Genomic DNA, 20,229 nt, shown 5'->3' with positions numbered 1-20,229 from the left:
GAGTGACATCACCGATGCGCTGCGACACTCATGATGTTACAGCAGAAAGGCTGATCAAAAGAAACGCCAAGTAAGAAGCGGTTCTCACGGCACCCGCCCAGCAACCAATTATTGACGTGGCCGATAGACCGGGTCAAGCAATTCGATTTGCATCAACTCTAGTTGTGTGGAGGTGGTCATTACTTTCCTCCTCCTTGTTCATAACATAAGGAAACACTAAAAATAACATTACAATGGTAATATAGATAAAATCCTGTTAAAACATAGTGCAATGGTCACAAAAAAACTGAGAAACCAAGTGTGCCATCCAGATCCTAGTCCATCAGTGGGGCAATATCTCCCCACCGGTCACTGCTGCTCTATCCTCTGTACACCCGGTAAGTTGCTTGCCCCATTGTGTAGGCATTTCAGCAATATTATCTCCGGTACTCATTGCCGGTAATTTATGAACTAGATCAGTCTGATAACACGACACAGTAAGACATTACAGGCCTGTCCCTTTAATCAGACAGTGGGGAGTCAGATTTAAAAATATGCTTGCCTCCACGCCAGGCAAAAAATTCCACAGTCAGATTTAGAAGTTAAATGTGTTTAAGGGGGAGTAAAGAAAAGCTTAATCTAACCGTGTTCCTCTAACCAGTAGGTGTCTCTGCTCAGCGAGGATTATGGGAAGTCCCCTTGTGTTTAGTGTGGGAACCAAGGAGACCAAAGTTAAATATGAAAACAGTGATGCCGGCGTATTTTAAATAGCGCCTGGAGGCATCAGGATACAGGTGGCGCGGAGGAGGTTTAAAGCTCAGATCTTCAGGAAAAACAAATATCTGTCCACACGGACCTTAACCCTTTTAGAAGAGTTAAACAAAAGACATGGAGAAATGACATATCGATCATTTAGTGTATGGTATAAAAGCTTCTATGTAGAACTAAAGAGAAGGGTAGAAAACAGCATGAAGAGGTCCACCACTTAGACATGCCAATCTTTCTTATGGTCAAGGACTGATGATTGGCAATACAAGGGAAAGTTACAGTAGAACCACCTTCAGTTACTAGTGGTCAATACTCTAGAAAAAGGAGCTGTACCTGATATCCTACACCTTCCACTTGACCCTGACTAAAGTAGAACCACCTTCGGTTACCGGTGGTCAACACACTGGTAAAAGAAGCTGTATGCGATATCCCACAAGACCTTCCACGTGACCCGGACTACATCCAAACGGATCATATTACCGGTACTAATGTATCCCCTTGATATATGTTCTTTTCGCTAACGTATACCACGACTGGACGGACAAAATCAATTCTATATCGATTATACTCCCTGAAACATGATAAGGAGGCATCTGCTTAGGTATGTGCCCACAGCTGTCTCTGACAATAAGGCCAACCAGGAGTGATGGGTAGACAGAAATGTCCTGCTGGCTTAAATGACAACGGTCTCATTACATAGCTGCAAATAGATATACGCTGCGCACAGTGCGGACAACAAGCAGACACTGCAGCGTGACAGTATGTACAGACATTTCACCAGATACACAGCTACAGTTGTGGCCAAAAGTATTGACACCCCTGCAATTCGGTCAGATAATACTCAGTTTCTTCCTGAAAATGATTGCAAACACAAATTCTTTGGTATTATTATCTTCATTTAATTTGTCTTAAATGAAAAAAAGCACAAAACAGAATGAAGCAAAAAGCAAAACATTGATCATTTCACACAAAACTCCAAAAATGGGCCAGACAAAAGTATTGGCACCCTCAGCCTAATACTTGGTTGCACAACCTTTAGCCAAAATAACTGCGACCAACCGCTTCCGGTAACCAGGGCTGTGGAGTCGGAGTCGTGGAGTCGGAGTCGGTGCTCATTTTGGTGGAGTCGGAATAAAATGGACCGACTCCGACTCCTAAAATATATAATAAATTGGGTACAGTAATTCAATGCAGGATGTGCTGAATATTTTTTCATAGGAGTTTGGGAAAGTTATGAAATGTCCTATAAATGGCTGTTATATTCCTGATCTAAGGCTACATTCACACACAGCGTTTTTCCTGTGTTTTTTGAGGATACGTTTTTCAGCTGCAAAAGCTGATCATCTTTTTAAAAAACTGCATCACCTGAAAGGTTTTTGAGCTCATAGATAATGTTTTCAATAGCAAAAGCAGATTAGAAATCTGCTCTATCTATCCATTTATCCATATCTGTCTATCCATATCGTATCTGTACCAAAAAGAATGAAAACCGGGTAGTACACCAATATATATTCTGTTCTATCTAAATATCTTGATTATTGGATCATAAAAATGATTAAATGTCTGAGGTTCACATTGTACTACAATAAATTTTTCACTTACATATAAGCAATATGTGTGGGAGTCGGAGTCGGAGTCGTGGAGTCGGAGTCGGTGTAAGGGAAACTGAGGAGTCGGAGTCGCAGGTTTGGCTTACCGACTCCACAGCCCTGCCGGTAACCATCAATGAGTTTCTTACAATGCTCTGCTGGAATTTTAGACCATTCTTCTTTGACAAACTGCTCCAGGTCCTTGATATTTGAAGGGTGCCTTCTCCAAAATGCCATTTTTAGATCTCTCCACAGGTGTTCTATGGGATTCAGGTCTGGACTCATTGCTGGCCACCTTACAAGTCTCCAGTGCTTTATCGCAAACCATTTTCTAGTGCTTATTGAAGTGTGTTTTGGGTCATTGTCCTGCTGGAAGACCCATGACCTCTGAGGGAGACCCAGCTTTCTCACACTGGGCCCTACATTATGCTGCAAAATTTGTTGGTAGTCTTCAGACTTCATAATGCCATGCACACGGTCAAGCAGTCCAGTGCCAGAGACAGCAAAACATCAGGGAACCTCCGCCATGTTTGACTGTAGGGAGTGTTCTTTTCTTTGAATGCCTCTTTTTTTCTCCTGTAAAGATGCCTTTGCCCAAAAAACTCTACTTTTGTCTCATCTGACCAGAGAACATTCTTCCAAAACGTTTTAGGCTTTTTCAGGTAAGTTTTGGCAAACTCCAGCCTGGCTTTTTTATGTCTCGGGGTAAGAAGTGGGGTCTTCCTGGGTCTCCTACCATACAGTCCCTTTTCATTCAGATGCCGACAGATAGTACGGGTTGACCCTGTTGTACCCTCGGACTGCAGGGCAGCTTGAACTTGTTTGGATGTTAGTCGAGGTTCTTTATCCAACATCCGCACAATCTTTCGTTGAAATCTCTTGTCAATTTTTCTTTTCCGTCCACATCTAGAGAGGTTAGCCACAGTGCCATGGGCTTTAAGCTTCTTGATGACACTGCACACGGTAGACACAGGAACATTCAGGTCTTTGGAGATGGACTTGTAGCCTTGAGATTGCTCATGCTTCCTCACAATTTGGTTTCTCAAGTCCTCATACAGTTCTTTGGTCTTCTTTCTTTTCTCCATGCTCAATGTGGTACACACAAGGACACAAGACAGAGGTTGAGTCAACTTTAATCCATGTCAACTGGCTGCAAGTGTGATTTAGTTATTGCCAACACCTGTTAGGTGCCACAGGTAAGTTACAGGTGCTGTTAATTACACAAATTAGAGACGCATCACATGATTTTTCGAACAGTGCCAATAATTTTGTCCACCCTCTTTTTTATGTTTGGTGTGGAATTATATCCAATTTGGCTTTAGGACAATTTTGTGTTTTTTCATTTAAGACAAATTAAATGAAGATAATAATACCAAAGAATTTGTGTTTGCAATCATTTTCAAGAAACTGAGTATTATCTGACAGAATTGAAGAAGTGTCAATACTTTTGGCCACAACTGTATTGCGCTACACAAATGACAGCGAACGTATGAAACAAAACGCTACGTGTGGTAAGTGGCCCAAGATTAGTCACATCAGCATTTGATCCTGACTCCAAGGTCAGAGTGTCCATGTAGTAGGCCGTAAAGACCACTGCATAAATCCTGGATTCTGCCCCTATACTTAAGGCCCCTTTACATTTAGCGATGCACCAGCGACCCCAACCACGATACGACCCGGTCAGGATCGCTGGTGCATCGCTAAATGGTCGCTAGTGAGCTGCCAAACAGGCAGATCTCACAGCGATGCAGCAGCAGTCGGCGGTCGCACTTACCTTTCAGACGGCAGCTCTGGTGACTTCTTCCGCCTGCGTCCATGGCTCGCTCGTCGGGATTACAACATCAATAGCAAACACAAGAGATGTAATAAAAGTGCTAAGGCTAGGTTCACATTGCCTTAGGGCAATCCGTTTAACGGATCTGTTTAATGGATCCGTTAAACGGATGAGCTAAAAATGAGCCCAAAAATGTCTTTTCGTGGTGTATTTTTGCCGTCGCGTTAACACATGTGGCTGCGTTAGGTCATTATGCGTCTGCCTGCATTTGCAATAAAGTTCTATGGCAGACCGAACGCTTCCGTTGACTGTGAGTTCGCTGTACCGGACCCGAAAACGTGGTAGTCCGCGTTGGAAGGTGCAGCACAAACTAACGGGACCATTGCAAATGCATGCCAATTTTGACATGCGTTAGGATCCGTTACACTAATGGAAGTCTAGCGGTGGTTAACATGTCCGTTACATTGCGTTAGTGCTGCTTACAAACGAATCTGTTAAACGGACTACCCTAACGCAAAGTGAACCGAACTCATCTCATCCTGCCCTTACTTCAGTGCCAGTTCTGCCATGAGCTTAACCCCTTAATGACCAGGGGTATTTTTGGTTTTACATTTTCATTTTTCCCTCCCCTTCTTTCCAGAGCCATAACTTTTTTATTTTTCCGTTTATATGGCCATGTGAGGGCTTATTTTTTGCAGGACGAGTTGTACTTTTAAATGACATCATTGGTTTTACCATATCATGTACTCGAAAACGGGAAAAAAATTCCAAGTGCGGTGAAATTGCAAAAAAAGTGCAATCCCACACTTGTTTTTTGCTTGGCTTTTTTGTTAGGTTCACTAGATGCTAAATCTCACCTGCCATTATGATTCTCCAGGTCATTACGAGTTCATAGACACCAAACATGTCTATGTCCTCTTTTATCTAAGTGGTGAAAAAAAATTCCAAAGTTTGCTAAAAAAAAAAAAAAAAAAAAAAAAAAAAAAAATTTGCGCAATTTTCCGAGACCCGTAGCGTCTCCATTTTTCATGATCTAGGGTCGGGTGAGGGCTTATTTTTTCCATGCCGGACTGACGTTTTTAATGATACCACTTTTGTGCAGATCCGTTCTTTTGATCGCCCGTTATTGCATTTTAATGCAATGTCTTGGTGACCAAAAAAACCTAATTCTGGCGTTTTTAATTTTTTTCTTGCTACGCCGTTTAGCGATCGGGTTAATGCTTTTTTTTATTGATAGATCGGGCGATTCTGAACGCGGCGATACCTAATATGTGTATGTGGGATTTTTTTTTTACTGTTTTATTTTGATTGGGGCGAAAGGGGGTTGATTTGAACTTTTAGGTTTTTTTAATTTTTTTTTATTTTTAAACATTTTTTTTTTTTTTTTTTACTTTTGGCATGCTTCAATAGCCTCCATAGGAGGCTAGAAGCTTGCGCAACCCGATCGGCTCTGCTACATATGGGCGATGAGCAGATCGCCCATATGTGGCAGATTTACTGCTGTGCTTTCAGCGCCGACCACCGGGTGGCGCTGAAAGCCATATGCCTGGAACAACCATAGAGGTCTCATAGAGACCTCTGGTTGTCCAGGCAACATGAAGCCGACCCCCGATCACGTGACGGGGGTCGGCGGTGACGTCATTTCCGGCCCGGCGGCCGGGAATGCTATTTAAATGCACGCTGTCAGCTTTGACAGCGGCATTTAACTAGTTAATAGGCGCGGGCGGACGGCGATTCCGCTCGCGCCTATTGCGGGCACATGTCAGCTGTTCATAACAGCTGACATGTCCCGGCTTTGATGCGGGCTCAGCGCCGGAGCCCTCATCAAAGCAGGGGAAATGTCCGATGACGGACTGTGTCCGTCATTGGACATTAAGGGGTTAAGCTTTATGACCCAGCCTATTTTGACCTTAATGACCAGGCCATTTTTTGCAATTCTGACCAGTGCCCCTTTATGAGGTAATAACTCAGGAACGCTTCAACGCATCCTTGCGATTCTGTGAGCGTTTTTTCGTGACATATTGGGTTTCATGTTAGTGGTAAATTTAGGTTGATAATTTTTGCGTTTATTTGTGAAAAAATGGACATTTTAATTTTCCCAACAAAAAATTTCTTTTAGGCTATGTGCACACGTTGCGGATTCTGCTGCGTTTCCACAGTGGTTTTGGCCCTGCAGAAACGCAGCAGTTTCGCTGACATCGTACAGTACAATGAAAGCCTATGGGTTTTCAAAAACGCTGTGCTCACGCTGCAGTTTTTTCCGCGCGGTTTTGCTGCGGTTTACAAACCGCAGCATGTCAATTGTTTGGGCGGTTTCCGCAGCGGTTTCACACCTTTAACATAGTGGAGGTGTGAAACCGCAGGGCAAAACCGCAGACCAAAACGCAGGAAAACCGCAGGTCACTTTACCTGCGGTTTTACCTGCGTTTCCGCGCAGAAAAACCTGCAGCGGAATCCGCAACGTGTGCACATAGCCTTAGCATCAATTTTTTTCATTTTCACATGGGCAACAGGATAAAATGGATCCTAAAATTTGTTGGGTAATTTCTTCTAAGTACACCATATGTGGTCCTAAACCACTGTTTGGGCACACAGCAGGGCCCGGAAGGGAAGGAGCGCCATTTGACTTTTTGAATGGAAAATTAGCTCCAATAGTTAGCGGACACCATGTCGCGTCTGGAGCTCCCCTGTATGCCTAAACTTTGGCGCTCCCCCACAAATGACCCCATTTTGGAAACTAGACCCCCCCCAAGGAACTTATCTAGATGTGTGGTGAGCATTCTGAACCCCCAAGTGCTTCACAGAAGTTTATAACGCAGAGCCGTGAAAAGAAAAAAATCATTTTTTTTTCATCAAAAAAATTATTTAGCCCGCAATTTTTTATATTTTCACAAGAGTAACAGGACAAATTGGACCCCAAAAGTTGTTGTCCAGTTTGTCCCGAGTACGCTGGTACCCAATATGTGGGGGGAACCATTGGGCACACTTCCGGGCTCGGAAGCGAAGTAGTGACGTTTTGAAATGCCGACTTTGATGGAATGGTCAGCGGGCGTCATGTTACGTTTGCAGAGCCCCTGATGTGCCTAAACAGTTGAAACCCCCCACAAGTGACCCCATTTTGGAAACTAGACCCCCAAAGGAACTTATCTAGATGTCTGGTGAGCACTTTGAACCCCCAAATGCTTCACAGAAGTTTATAACGCAGAGCCGTGAAAATAAAAAAACATTTATTTCCCACAAAAATAATTTTTTAGCCCTCAATTTTTTATTTTCCCAAGGGAAACAGGAGAAGTTAGACCCCCAAAGTTGTTGTGCAATTTTTCCAGAGTACGCCGATACCCCATATGTTGGGGTAAACCACTGTTTGTGCACACGTCGGGGCTTGGAAGGGAGGGAGCACCGTTTGACTTTTTGAACGCAAAATTGGCTGGAATAAATGGTGGCGCCATGTTGCGTTTGGAGACCCCTGATATGCCTAAACAGTGGAAACCCCTCAATTCTAACTCCAACCCTAACCCCAACACACCCCTAACCACAACCCTAATCCCAACCCACCCCTAACCCTAATCCCAACACACCCCTAACCCTATTCTAAACCATAATCCCAAACCCAACCCCTAATCCCAACCCTAATAGAAAAATAAAAATATTTATTATTTGCCAATACCTATGGGGGTGATAAGGGGGGGGGTGATTTACTGGGTTTTTTTTTAGTTTGATCACTTTGCTAATCTCTCTGGGTATTGTAGTTCCCCTATCCCCTTTATTAATTTTGTTGCCTTCCTTTGTACTCGCTCTAGTTCCATTATATCCTTCCTGAACACTGGTGCCCAAAACTATACAAAGTACACCATGTGCGGTCTAACCAGAGATTTGTACAGAGGCAGTATAATGCTCTCATCATGTGTATCCAGACCTCTTTTAATGCACCCCGTGATACTGTTTGCCTTGGCAGCCGCTGCCTGGCACTGGCTGCTCCATGTAAGTTTATCATTAACTAGAACACCCAAGTCCTTCTCCATGTCAGATTTACCCAGTGGTTTCCCGTTCAGTGTGTAATTGTGATGGGGATGATCAATCAAAAGCCAGGGCTATACAGCAACGTGTACTGTAATCACAGTGCCACATTGCAACACTGGATGTAATGATCCCGTATGGCGTCACGTTGCGTCCTGCGACATCCAATGACTGCAACAGAATTGCAAAGGTTTTCAAATGTGTTAGGACTGGTCACAAGTCGCATGTGACAAATAAATGGATTTACTGTAGGCCTCACACTGACATCCATGAGTTTTCAAAGGGTGTGTATCATAAACACACACAAGTATAGAAAGCTGACCAGAGTGTGAGGTGAGGTGTAATACTGTGTAGTAGGTGGTCACCTATCGGTAGACACAATCAGGCACACAATTGATGTGAATATCGCATCAAAACCACAACTAAAACTTGCATGATGTTATCTGGACATGTGGTTTTGTGTCCCTCCCCGAGAAAACTGCTACATGTGAAGACACCCCTAACTGAACAGTTCAAGGACAGGCTGAGGGTGTATGCACATACTGTGATTAGGTGGCAGCTTTGATATCATTTTTGCACAATTGCAGCAAACCAATGAAGCCCAAATGCATCAAAAATTCTACAACCGTAAAACACTCTGCAAGTTTGCAATTTTTTTTTTTTTGCGCAACACAAACTTTTTACTCTTTTTTATCAGTTCCAACAAAGTGGGGGGAGCTGGAGGGACTCCAGAGGCAGGACAGGGCATGGTAATGCCCACCCGACAAATTCAACAAAAGTGGTGACATTCCTTGCTAAAAATATTACTCCAGTCACTGATTAAAACATTTCTGGTGAGGTGCACGTCACTAATGAGGAGATGCGCTGAATTTATTAAGTGACGTGTGCCTCTTAATGAATTCACCACATCTTATTTCTGCAAGGCTCTCAATAAGAATGAGCAAATGGCAGTCTTAATGAATTAGGACCTGAGGAATTTATCACAGTTTGTACAGAAATGGCAGCAAAAGTTGTGATAAATCACAACGTGCTAATGCATTACTAAAGCTATCATCCAGCAGTAATTAATAATTCGGTGCTGTCCTAACGGCTAGCGGGCTCTCTGTGAGTAGAAAAAATAAAGACCTAAAGAAAAGGACATTATGAATAGATTCACAAACACTTTTAAAAAGCAAATCACCATTGTTTTTGTCTAGGGAGGTTTATCACTATAGAATTATAAACGGCCGCTGTCCTGTTACACGGACAGAAACCTGTCCTCTAGTGTGAGGGCCTGTGCCTGTGAGCATGTGCAGTAGAAGCTCCACCCACTTCATGTGCAAGAAGACCAGGAGTACCCAAGTAATAAGGCTGGATTCACATTTGTGGACGGAGGGCTGCGTACTTCCTCCGTGAAGCCCCGCCCCCCACCGCGCCTCCTCTGGTTAGCTCAGCCTATTTCTGAATGCGGCTTCCTGCGGCCTGCGTACCCCATCTTTAACATTGGGTACACAGGCCGTGCCGCAGTATGCGGATGCCGCCGCATGCGTCGTTTTGATGGTGCGGCGAACCGCGTAGAACGCATCATGTTGAAATTTTATGCGGGTGCCAAGTCATCAAAATAACACATGCGGCAGCATCCGCGCACTGCGGCACGGCCGGCATACCCAATGTTAAAGATGGGGTACGCAGGCCGCAGGAAGCCGCATGCAGAAATGGGCAGAGCTAACCGGGGGAGGCACGGCGGGAGAGCGGGGCTTCACAGAGGAAGTCTGCAGCCCTCTGTCCGCAAATGTGAAACTAGCCAAAGAGGCTGCTCTCACTGCTGTCCACCCTGCCTACCTGATCTAATGCTGGAGATACCAGGAGTGCTGAGGTAAGAGGCGGCAGCTCACTCTGCTGACCACCCTATCTGATCTAATAATGGAGATACCAGCGGTGCTGATGTAAGAAGACGCTTCTCACACTGCTGTCCACCCTGCCTACCTGACCTAATGCTGGAGATACCAGGAGTGCTGAGGTAAGAGGCAGCAGCACACTCTGCCGACCACCCTATCTGATCTAATAATGGAGATACCAGCGGTGCTTATGTAAGAAGACGCTGCTCACACTGCTGTCCACCCTGCCTACCTGACCTAATGCTGGAGATACCAGGAGTGCTGAGGTAAGAGGCGGCAGCTCACTCTGCTGACCACCCTATCTGATCTAATAATGGAGATACCAGAGGTGCTTATGTAAGAAGACGCTGCTCACACTGTTGTCCACCCTGTCCTTCTGATCTAATACAGGAGACATTAAATGTACTTTGGTAATAAGAGGCTGCTCTCACTGTTCTTCACCCTGTCTTTAGGATGTAATGTGGGAGACTGGTGGTGCTGAAGAAAGAGGAATCTACTCACACTGCTGTCAACCCACCCTTTCTGATCTAATATTGGAGATACCAGAGGTGCTGAGGTAAGAGGCTACTCACACCTGCTGTCCACCCTGTCTTTCTGATCTAATACTTAAAAAGAAAAAATTAAAAAAACGCATCCCTCGACCAAAACTGTGCTACTAACTATAGACCTTTCTCTAATCTTCCCATCATCTCTAAATTCTAAACAGCTAAATTACTACTCCATGCTGATTCTCCTGGATATCTCTGCAGAATTCGACACTGTGGATCATCAGCTCCTCCTCACTATGCGCGACTCTATCCGCTTTAAGGACACTGTTCTCTTCTGGTTCTCCTCCTACCTCTCTGACGGCTTCTTCAAGGCCCCAATACACCCGATATTGTGAACGATATCGTTGCAACTTCACCAGCTTGGTGACGTTGCAGCGATGTCGAAACGACATCATTGCGTATGACACGTAGCAACAATCAGTTGGCTGATCGCTTATCGTTGCCTAATGGTCTGGGCTATAAATCCATTGTTGGTCTCCCGCTGGGCAGCACACATCGCTGCGTGTGACAGCGAGAGACCAACGATCAGCGAGCTCCCAGCGCCATACAGCAGACACTGGAAGCTGGTATCCAGGGTAAACAGCGGGTACCTAAGCGCCGCTTAGATACCCGCTGTTTAACCTGGATACCAGCGTGCTCACTGGTCCTGATCGCTGGCGAGTCTGCCTATGTGACAGCTCACCAGCGATCAGCTAACTAATGTATGTCCCAGCGATCCCATCCACGTCGGAACGTTGTGGGATCGCTGGGACATTGAAGCATGTAACGGGGCCCTCACTGTTTCTTTTGCTGGCTCCTCCTCCTCTCATCTGCCCTTACTGTTGGGGTTCCTCAAAGATCAGTCCTAGGCCCACTCCTCTTCTCCTTGCATACTGCCCCTATTGGACAAACAATCAGTAGATTTGGTTTCCAGTACCATCTCTATGCTGATGACACCCAATTATACACCTCTGTTCCTGACATCATGCCTGCATTATTACACAACACCAGTGATTGTCTTACCACTATCTCTAACATCAAGTCCTACCTCTATCTAAAACGGAACCTGTCAAAAAATGAACTTGTGTTTCCTCCCTCCACTAACCTACCTATGCCCGACATTGCCATTTCCGTGTGTGGTTCTACCATTATTTTACAGCAACATGCCCGCTGTCTTGGGGTCATACTTGATTCTGAGCTTTCATTCATTACCCACATCCGGTCATTCGCTCATATCATCTACACCTAAGAAATATTTCTAAAATTCGACTTTTTCTTACTTTCTACTTTGCAAAAACTTACTGTAGCTCTTATTAATTCTCATCTGGTCTATTGTAACTCTCTAATTGATCTCCCCTTACTAAACTCTCGCATCTCCAATCTATCCTGAATGCAGCAACCAGGATCATATTCCTCACCAACCGTTACACCGATCCCTCTACCCTGGGCCAGTCATTGCACTAGTTACCCATCCACTCCAGAGTTCAATATAAATTTATCAGTCTCACCGACAAATTGCTCAACAGTTCACCACTACCCTACATCTCCTCCCTTGTCTCAGTCTACCAACCGCCCCGTGCCGTCCGTTCTGCTAATGACCCAAGATTAACATCCTCAATAATCCGAACCTCCCACTCAAAGACTTCTCACGTGCTGCACCAATTCTTTGGAATGCACCACCCAGGACAATTCGATGAATCCCCAATGCTCAGTTTTAAGCATGCCCTAAAAACGCATTTCTTCAGACTGGCCTACTGCCTCAACATATTTATCTAACTATCCCTGTTTTGCCCATATGAAATTTTCTTCAAAACCAGCACCCATGTATCATCTGTTCTCACACCCTTTATGCATTTAAAATCTCTCTGTGTCTGTACTTTTACACACACAGCAGCATTATATGAACACCTCATTTATTACACTGATGGCTGGACCGTACAATGAAAGTAACTGATACCATCCACCTTTCGTGTCTCCCCTATTTTCTCAGATTATAAGCTTGCGAGCAGGGCCCTCACTCCTCTTGGTGTCTGTTGATTTATATGATTATTGTTATTCTGTAATGTTTTTTATTGTCTGTACAAATCCCCTCTAAAATGTAAAGTGCTGGAGAACAGGTTGGCACTATAGAAATAAAATTATTACTACTGGAGATACCAAGAGTGCCGAGGTAAGAGGCTGCTCACACTGCTGTCCACCCTGTCTTTCTGATCTGATACTGGAGATACCAGGGGTGCTGAGGTAAGAAGAGGCTACTCACACTGCTGTCCACTCTGCGTTTCTGATCTGCTACTGGAGATACCAGGGGTGCTGAGGTAAGAAGAGGCTGCTCACACTGCTGTCCACCCTGTCTTTCTGATCTGCTACTGGAAATACCAGGGGTGCTGAAGTAAGAAGAGGCTGCTCACACTGCTGTCCACCCAGTGTTTCTGAACTGCTACTGGAGATACCAGGGGTGCTGAGGTAAGAAGAGGCTGCTCACACTGCTGTCCACCCTGTCTTTCTGATCTGCTACTGGAAATACCAGGGGTGCTGAAGTAAGAAGAGGCTGCTCACACTGCTGTCCACCCAGTGTTTCTGATCTGCTACTGGAGATACCAGGGGTGCTGAGGTAAGAAGAGGCTGCTCACACTGCTGTCCACCCTGTCTTTCTGATCTGCTACTGGAGATACCAGGGGTGCTGAGGTAAGAAGAGGCTGCTCACACTGCTGTCCACCCATTGTTTCTGATCTGCTACTGGAGATACCAGGGGTGCTGAGGTAAGAAGAGGCTGCTCATACTGCTGTGCACCCTGTCTATCTGATCCAATACTGGAGATAGTAGGGGTGTTGAGGAAAGTAGAGACTACTCACTCTGTTGTCAGCCCTTTCATTCTGTATGACAGTACATGGTGTAAGTATCCTCAGGTCACAGCGGAGGAGCTGCTACTGCACGTGCTGACAGGCACATGACCTAACATACAGGATTTTATCAGTACAACAGGACAGCAGCCATTTTTATTACATAGTGATTAGTTCTCTAGACAAAACTATACTGCTCAAAAAAATAAAGGGAACACTATTCCATTTGCAACAGGCTGTTTGTGTTCCCTTTATTTTTTGCGAGCAGTATATTTTTAACCCCTTTACGTTGCAGACACCTCCGTAAGACCCCAAAGTATCGGGTATTCATATAATGTAGTCCCACTGCACTTTTTATTTAAAAAAGGAGACACAGTGTGCTATATGATCGTAACATGAGAACAAACCCTAAAACTGAGCAAACTATCGTTTGGCTGACTGCTCTCTGTCCTGACTCCATCATTCACAGGATCACTAGGCTTGATTTCTGTGCTCTCTACAAGAGCCTCCACCAGAATCATCTGGCAGAAGCTTATCGCCACGCTGAATAAAAGGATAGGGTGACTGAATTCCAATCGCCTGATGCTTATGTCCACGGACATAATAGACAAAATAGGTGGGCTCAGGCCAACTTGTATCTAATGTTTATTTCTTTATATTCCTGATTGAAAGCAAATGGGTGAAGCCTGGGACATACATTGATCATGTGATTACTAAATTCAGGCCACCGGTTTTTCATTCCAAAAAAGACCCGGCAATGGTAACTATAGAAATAGTCTGGGAACGATGCCAACTTGCTCATCAAAGTAGTGTAGTAGCGAGTGCCCAATGCCAAAGTACAAGTGACCGGTGAAAAGGAGAAAAGGCCCCGTCATACACAGCGATCTCACTAGCGAGATCGCTGATTTTGTGACGCCACAGCAAGATCGCTGTGTGTGACAGTGATCAGCGACCGGCCCCCTGCCGGGTATCGCTGATCGTGCTCGATCGGCCTGGGCCATTTTTTCAGCGCTGGTGTCCCTCTGGCCAGCACGCATGGCTGCATGTGGCAGCGAGAGACCAGCGATCAGCGACGCTGGTTTCTAATGTAAACATCGGGTATCCAGGAGCCACGGCTCCTGGATACCCGATGTTTACATTAGAAACCAGCTTGCTCGCTGGTCCTGATTAATGGAGGGGCTGTCTATGTGACAGCTCACCAGCAATCAGCCCAACGATGTCCCAGCGATCCCATCCATGTCAGATCATTGGTGGGATCGCTGGGACATCGTTATGTGTAACGGGGCCTTAAGTCACCAGTGATAAAGAGGGATAGGCTTCACTGGGCCTACTTCTATGATCTATCGCAGATCCCCCAAAGGGCTCAAACTTGACACGCATACTTAGGGTACCGTTACGCTTAGCAACGCACCAGCGATCCCGACAACGATACGACCTGGTAAGGATCGCTGGTGCGTCACTAAATAGTCGCTAGTGAGCTGCCAAACAGTCAGATTTACCCAACGACGCAGCAACGATCCGGCGATCTGTAAGACGACCTCGGCGGTCGATAGGACCTTGTCACACAGCAGCGATTCTGACGACTCACGCCTGCGTCCATGATTTCTGAGTCGCTAACGAGGTCGCTCGTCGGTGTCAAACACAGCAATGTGCGCTGGCCAGCGGGACACCAGCGATCAAAAAATGGCCCAGGACATTCGAGCACGATCAGCGACATCACAGCGGGGGCCCGGTTGCTGCTAAGTGTCACACGTAGCGAGATCGCTGGCGAGGTCCCTGTTGTGTCACAAAAATCGGTGACGCTTCAGCGATCTTGCTATGTGGTACGGGGCCTTAACACTTATATGCATATATGTAAAAGCAGGTAAAATACCCCAACATCTAAGAGCAATGATATGGTACAGATACCAAGAGCTTATTATCACATGAGCTGGGTGAGATCTCCTGGAAAGCAAAGACATTACCAAATCTTGGGATCTTACCATGGAGTAAATAAAATGCTGTCTAGGAGAGGTTTATTTTCTGTGCACTTTCACATGGAATAAAACTGCTTTGCGAATACGACTGTACACAGCGAGGGCTGCACGGCCGAGCTGTTTGGTATCCAACGGCAACAAAAATAAACAGTCCTGCCTTCCAGATATAAAAACGTCGGTAGGAAACAGAGGGAAGCAATAAATACACAGCGATATAATCAGTCCAGGACACATGTGAAGGTATAACAGGTCTGTATGTGACAGTCATCAACACAAACCACACTACATATATGTATATAAACACAAGAAGGAGCAGCCAAGCCCACCCAATCCTGGACCTGTGGAGATGCCAGGTGACAACCGGTGGGATCAGAAACGACATCTGCTGACCTAGGCCAGAACTGGAGCAATGGTGACGTGCCCTCTGCACAACACTGTGCACCCTATACAGGGCACCACCAGGCTACAGTACAGTACATTGACCCTCAGCCACATGGATGGTTCCGGCATCGGGAAGCATATACTGGAGCGGTGTCACTAGGAAGCACAACTTCTATAGGAAAGGGAGTGATGTAGAGTCGAGGCATCACCGCAGCTCATGGAAGGGTTTCTATGGAAACTGCTAAACTTCAGCACAGCAACAAGGCAGAAAAGTTCTGTCCCCGCACTACAATCTGACTAGATAGATACTCTTAAAACTGGACACAGGCAAGTGTGTGTGTATATATATATGTGTGTGTATATATAATGTATGTAATATGTGTGTGTGTGTGTGTACGCATATACATATATTTATATATCTATGTGCACGTGACATGTATATGACTGTAGACACGCACAGACATATGACTATATGTGACCACACACACACGACTATACACATATATAACTATACACAAATACATATATGACTACACGCGCGCACACACACACACACACACATACATACATACATACATACAAGACTGTATGAACACACACGACTGTGCGGACACACATGTACATATATGACTATACGTACGCACACACATACATATATACCTATACACAAAGACACACACATACATGACTATACACGTGCGTGCACACATATACATACGACTATATGCACACACAAATACATGACTATGCGAGCGCACACACATACATGACTATATGCAGCACATGCACACATACATATATGACTATGTAAATACACACACAAACATGCATATACGACTATACACACACGACTATACACACACACACACGACTATATTCGCCCACATGCATATACGACTATACACACACACACACACACACACACACACACATGACTATATTCGCCCACATGCATATACGACTATACACACACGACTATATACACACACACACACACATGACTATATTCGCCCACATGCATATATGACTACACACACACATATACACATGACTATACACACACACATATATGACTATATTCGCCCACATACATCTATAACTACACACACGATTGGATATAGCTAGCCACTAAAGGGTTACTATGTCGCTGCCCGGATCTGCAGCCACTTCTTGGAGCACTGTTAGACCCCTCTACTTCCGTGGCCCGTCCATACTCCCCCATCCCCGCCGCAGTAGGGGCTGTACGGGTGAGCGGTTCACCTGGCTCCGGCTCCCCGTGCGGTTAGCTGCGCGGTGATGGGAAACTTGTGGCCCCGCGGTCCCCGGGTTGTTCCTCCGGCCACTGCTGATCGTGTGTCTCCGGTTGGCAAGTAACAGTCTCCACGGCTACAGTCACTATGGCGCCGGGGGTCTCAAGGCAACTGTTGCTATCCTCTCCCTCTGACGTCACCAGCCAACGTTCCACTCCCAACTCTCTCACCTATCACATTTCCATTGGCTACAACTGACTGACGTCATGACGTTCGTCATCTTGACCAGCGCGGTAGGCGTGTCTTTAGATTACGTCCCTGCCCTCCGCTTCAGTCTCCTTGACAAGAATCAGGGCGGGTACTGAGCTTTGGCGCCGGCACTGGCGGGAGGAGGTGATTGCCTCGGGGTGGGGGAAGGGTAGTTACCCGGACAACCGCCAAACTCCAGCGAAGTTGGTGCGCGGAGTTGTTTAAAGGGTCCCCGCCATTTTATGTAGCGTGAAACCTGAAGTAATGCAGCTAATCCGCGTCTGTGAGGGAAGGAGCGTTGGCTCCAGGCTAACCGTTGGGTGTAGGTGACGGGTGGCGCTGTATTAAACTGTAGCATTATACTGTTAACCCTTACAACTATATATACAGTGTGTGTATATAGATGTGTATATACACACATACACAGAGCACATACACATATGTATACACAGAGCACATACTGTACATACGGACACGTATGTATACACATACTTCTCCACCATTACAGAAGATCGACTCTCCACTCTACTCTCAAGATCACATCTCACCACCTGTGCACTCGACCCGATCCCATCCCACCCCACTTCATCCCAAACCTCACCACAGTCTTCATCCCAACCCTAACCCATCTCTTCAACCTATCACTAACAACTGGTGTTTTCCCCTCAAGCTTTAAACATGCCTCCATCACACCTATCCTCAAAAAGCCCTCTCTTGACCCATCCTCTGTATCTAGCTATCGCCCTATATCACTTCTCCCATACGCCTCCAAGCTACTGGAACAACACGTCTACCTTGAACTGTCCTTCCATCTCTCTTCTTGCTCCCTCTTCGACCGCTTACAATCTGGCTTCCGGTCACACCACTCCACTGAAACTGCCCTTACTAAGGTCACCAATGACCTCTTAACTGCCAAGAGCAAGCGACACTACTCTGTCCTCCTCCTCCTGGACCTGTCGGCTGCCTTTGACACAGTGGACCATTCCCTATTATTACAGACCCTCTCATCCCTCGGCATCACAGACTTGGCCCTCTCCTGGATCTCATCATACCTAACAGACCGGACATTCAGCGTCTCCCACTCACACACCACCTCCTCACCTCGCCCCCTATCTGTCGGAGTCCCACAAGGTTCAGTCCTAGGGCCCCTGCTGTTCTCTATTTACACCTTTGGCCTGGGACAGCTCATAGAATCCAGTATCATCTTTATGCTGATGACACACAGATCTACATCTCTGGACCAGATATCACCTCCCTACTAACCAGAATCCCTCAATGTCTGTCCACTATTTCATCCTTCTTCTCCACTAGATATCTGAAACTCAACATGGACAAAACAGAATTCATCATCTTTCCCCCATCTCACGTGACCCCCCCTACGAACCTATCAATTACAGTAAATGACTGCCCACTCTCCCCAGTCCCACAAGCTCGCTGCCTCGGAGTAATCCTTGATGCTGATCTCTCCTTCAAACCACATATCCAAACCCTTTCCACTTCCTGCCGACTTCAACTCAAAAATATTTCACGCATCCGTTCATTCCTCACCCAAGAATCTGCAAAAACCCTAGTCCATGCCCTCATCATCTCTCGCCTTGACTACTGCAACCTCATGCTCTGTGGCCTCCCCTCAAACACTCTCGCACCCCTCCAATCTATTCTAAACTCTGCTGCCCGACTAATCCACCTGTCCCCCCGCTATTCCCCAGCTTCTCCCCTCTGTCAATCCCTTCACTGGCTCCCAATTGCCCAGAGACTCCATTACAAAACCCTAACCATGACATACAAAGCCATCCACAACTTGTCTCCTCCATACATCTGTGACCTCGTCTCCCGGTACTTTCCTGCACGCAACCTCCGATCCTCACAAGATCTGCTTCTCTACTCCCGTCTTATCTCCTCTTCCCACAATCGCATACAAGATTTCTCTCGCACATCACCCCTACTCTGGAACTCTCTACCACAACATATCAGACTCTCACCTACCATCGAAACCTTCAAAAAGAGCCTGAAGACCCACCTCTTCCGACAAGCCTATAACCTGCAGTAACCACCGATCGACCAAACCGCTGCACGACCAGCTCTACCCTCTCCTACAGTATTATTACCCATCCCTTGAAGATTGTGAGCCCTCGCGGGCAGGGTCCTCTCTCCTCCTGTACCAGTTATGACTTGTATTGTTTAAGATTATTGTACTTGTTTTTATGTATACCGCTCCTCACATGTAAAGCGCCATGGAATAAATGGCGCTAGAACAATAAATAATAATAATAATAATATGTTCCCCATGCGGAATATTGGGATGCTGACCATAGACCCCAAACAATGGAGATTTAGCAGAGGATTCACTCACATGGGTGCTGTACAAGAATTCGGCCCAAGGTAGGAGTTCGGACCAATCATTGTAGTAGGCATTGGCGAAGTGCTGTAGGAAGTTGGGCAGGGTCTGGTTGACGTTCTCTACCTGCCCATTTGATTGCGGATGGTAGGCTGAAGAGAAATTTCAAATGACATTATGTAGCTTGCAGGTAGCCCTCCAGAATCAAGATGTAAACTAGACGCCTCTATCACAGACTATATGGAGAGGTATACCGTGTAGGCGGAAAATATGTAGTATGAACTTCTCTGCAAGCACAGGAGCAGATGGGAGACTGGGTAGGGAAGTGAAATGAGCCATTTTAAAGAAGCGATCCACAACCACCCAGAAGATGGTACACCCGGCTGATAATGGAAGCTCAGTAATGAAAACCATTGCGATATGCTGTCAGAGAGCATATGGTACAGGCAAAGGAAGTAACCGCCCGGTCGGCAGCTGTTACCTAGGCTTGTTCTTGGCACAAGAGGAACAGGTCGATAGGAAATCCACAATATCCTTGCTCAGGGTCGGCCACCAATAATACCGGGAAAAGGGAAGAGCTGTTTTCCTCTGTCCAGCATGACTAGCCAATTTAGACAAGTGACTCCAGTGAAGAACCTGTTTCCGGTTTGGTTCAGCAATGAAA

General features: G+C 45.9%; 1 protein-coding gene across 1 annotated transcript in view; it reads right to left on the bottom strand.

The window, feature by feature from the left end:
- Positions 1-17,220, bottom strand: part of RFX2 (regulatory factor X2) — an 89,447-nt gene extending 72,227 nt beyond the window's left edge. Inside the window, exon 1 of the mRNA XM_073544331.1 lies at positions 16,989-17,220. The gene's annotated coding sequence lies outside the window, so the exon portion shown is untranslated. The remainder of the gene's footprint in view (positions 1-16,988) is intronic.
- Between the last annotated feature and the right edge of the window lie 3,009 nt (positions 17,221-20,229).

Source organism: Dendrobates tinctorius, unplaced genomic scaffold, assembly GCF_039654945.1.
Source record: "Dendrobates tinctorius isolate UK_male_01 unplaced genomic scaffold, ASM3965494v1 ptg000011l, whole genome shotgun sequence".
Taxonomy (NCBI): domain Eukaryota; kingdom Metazoa; phylum Chordata; class Amphibia; order Anura; family Dendrobatidae; genus Dendrobates; species Dendrobates tinctorius.
Note: the sequence above shows the minus strand (reverse complement) of the source record. Positions and strands in the feature narration are given on the sequence as shown.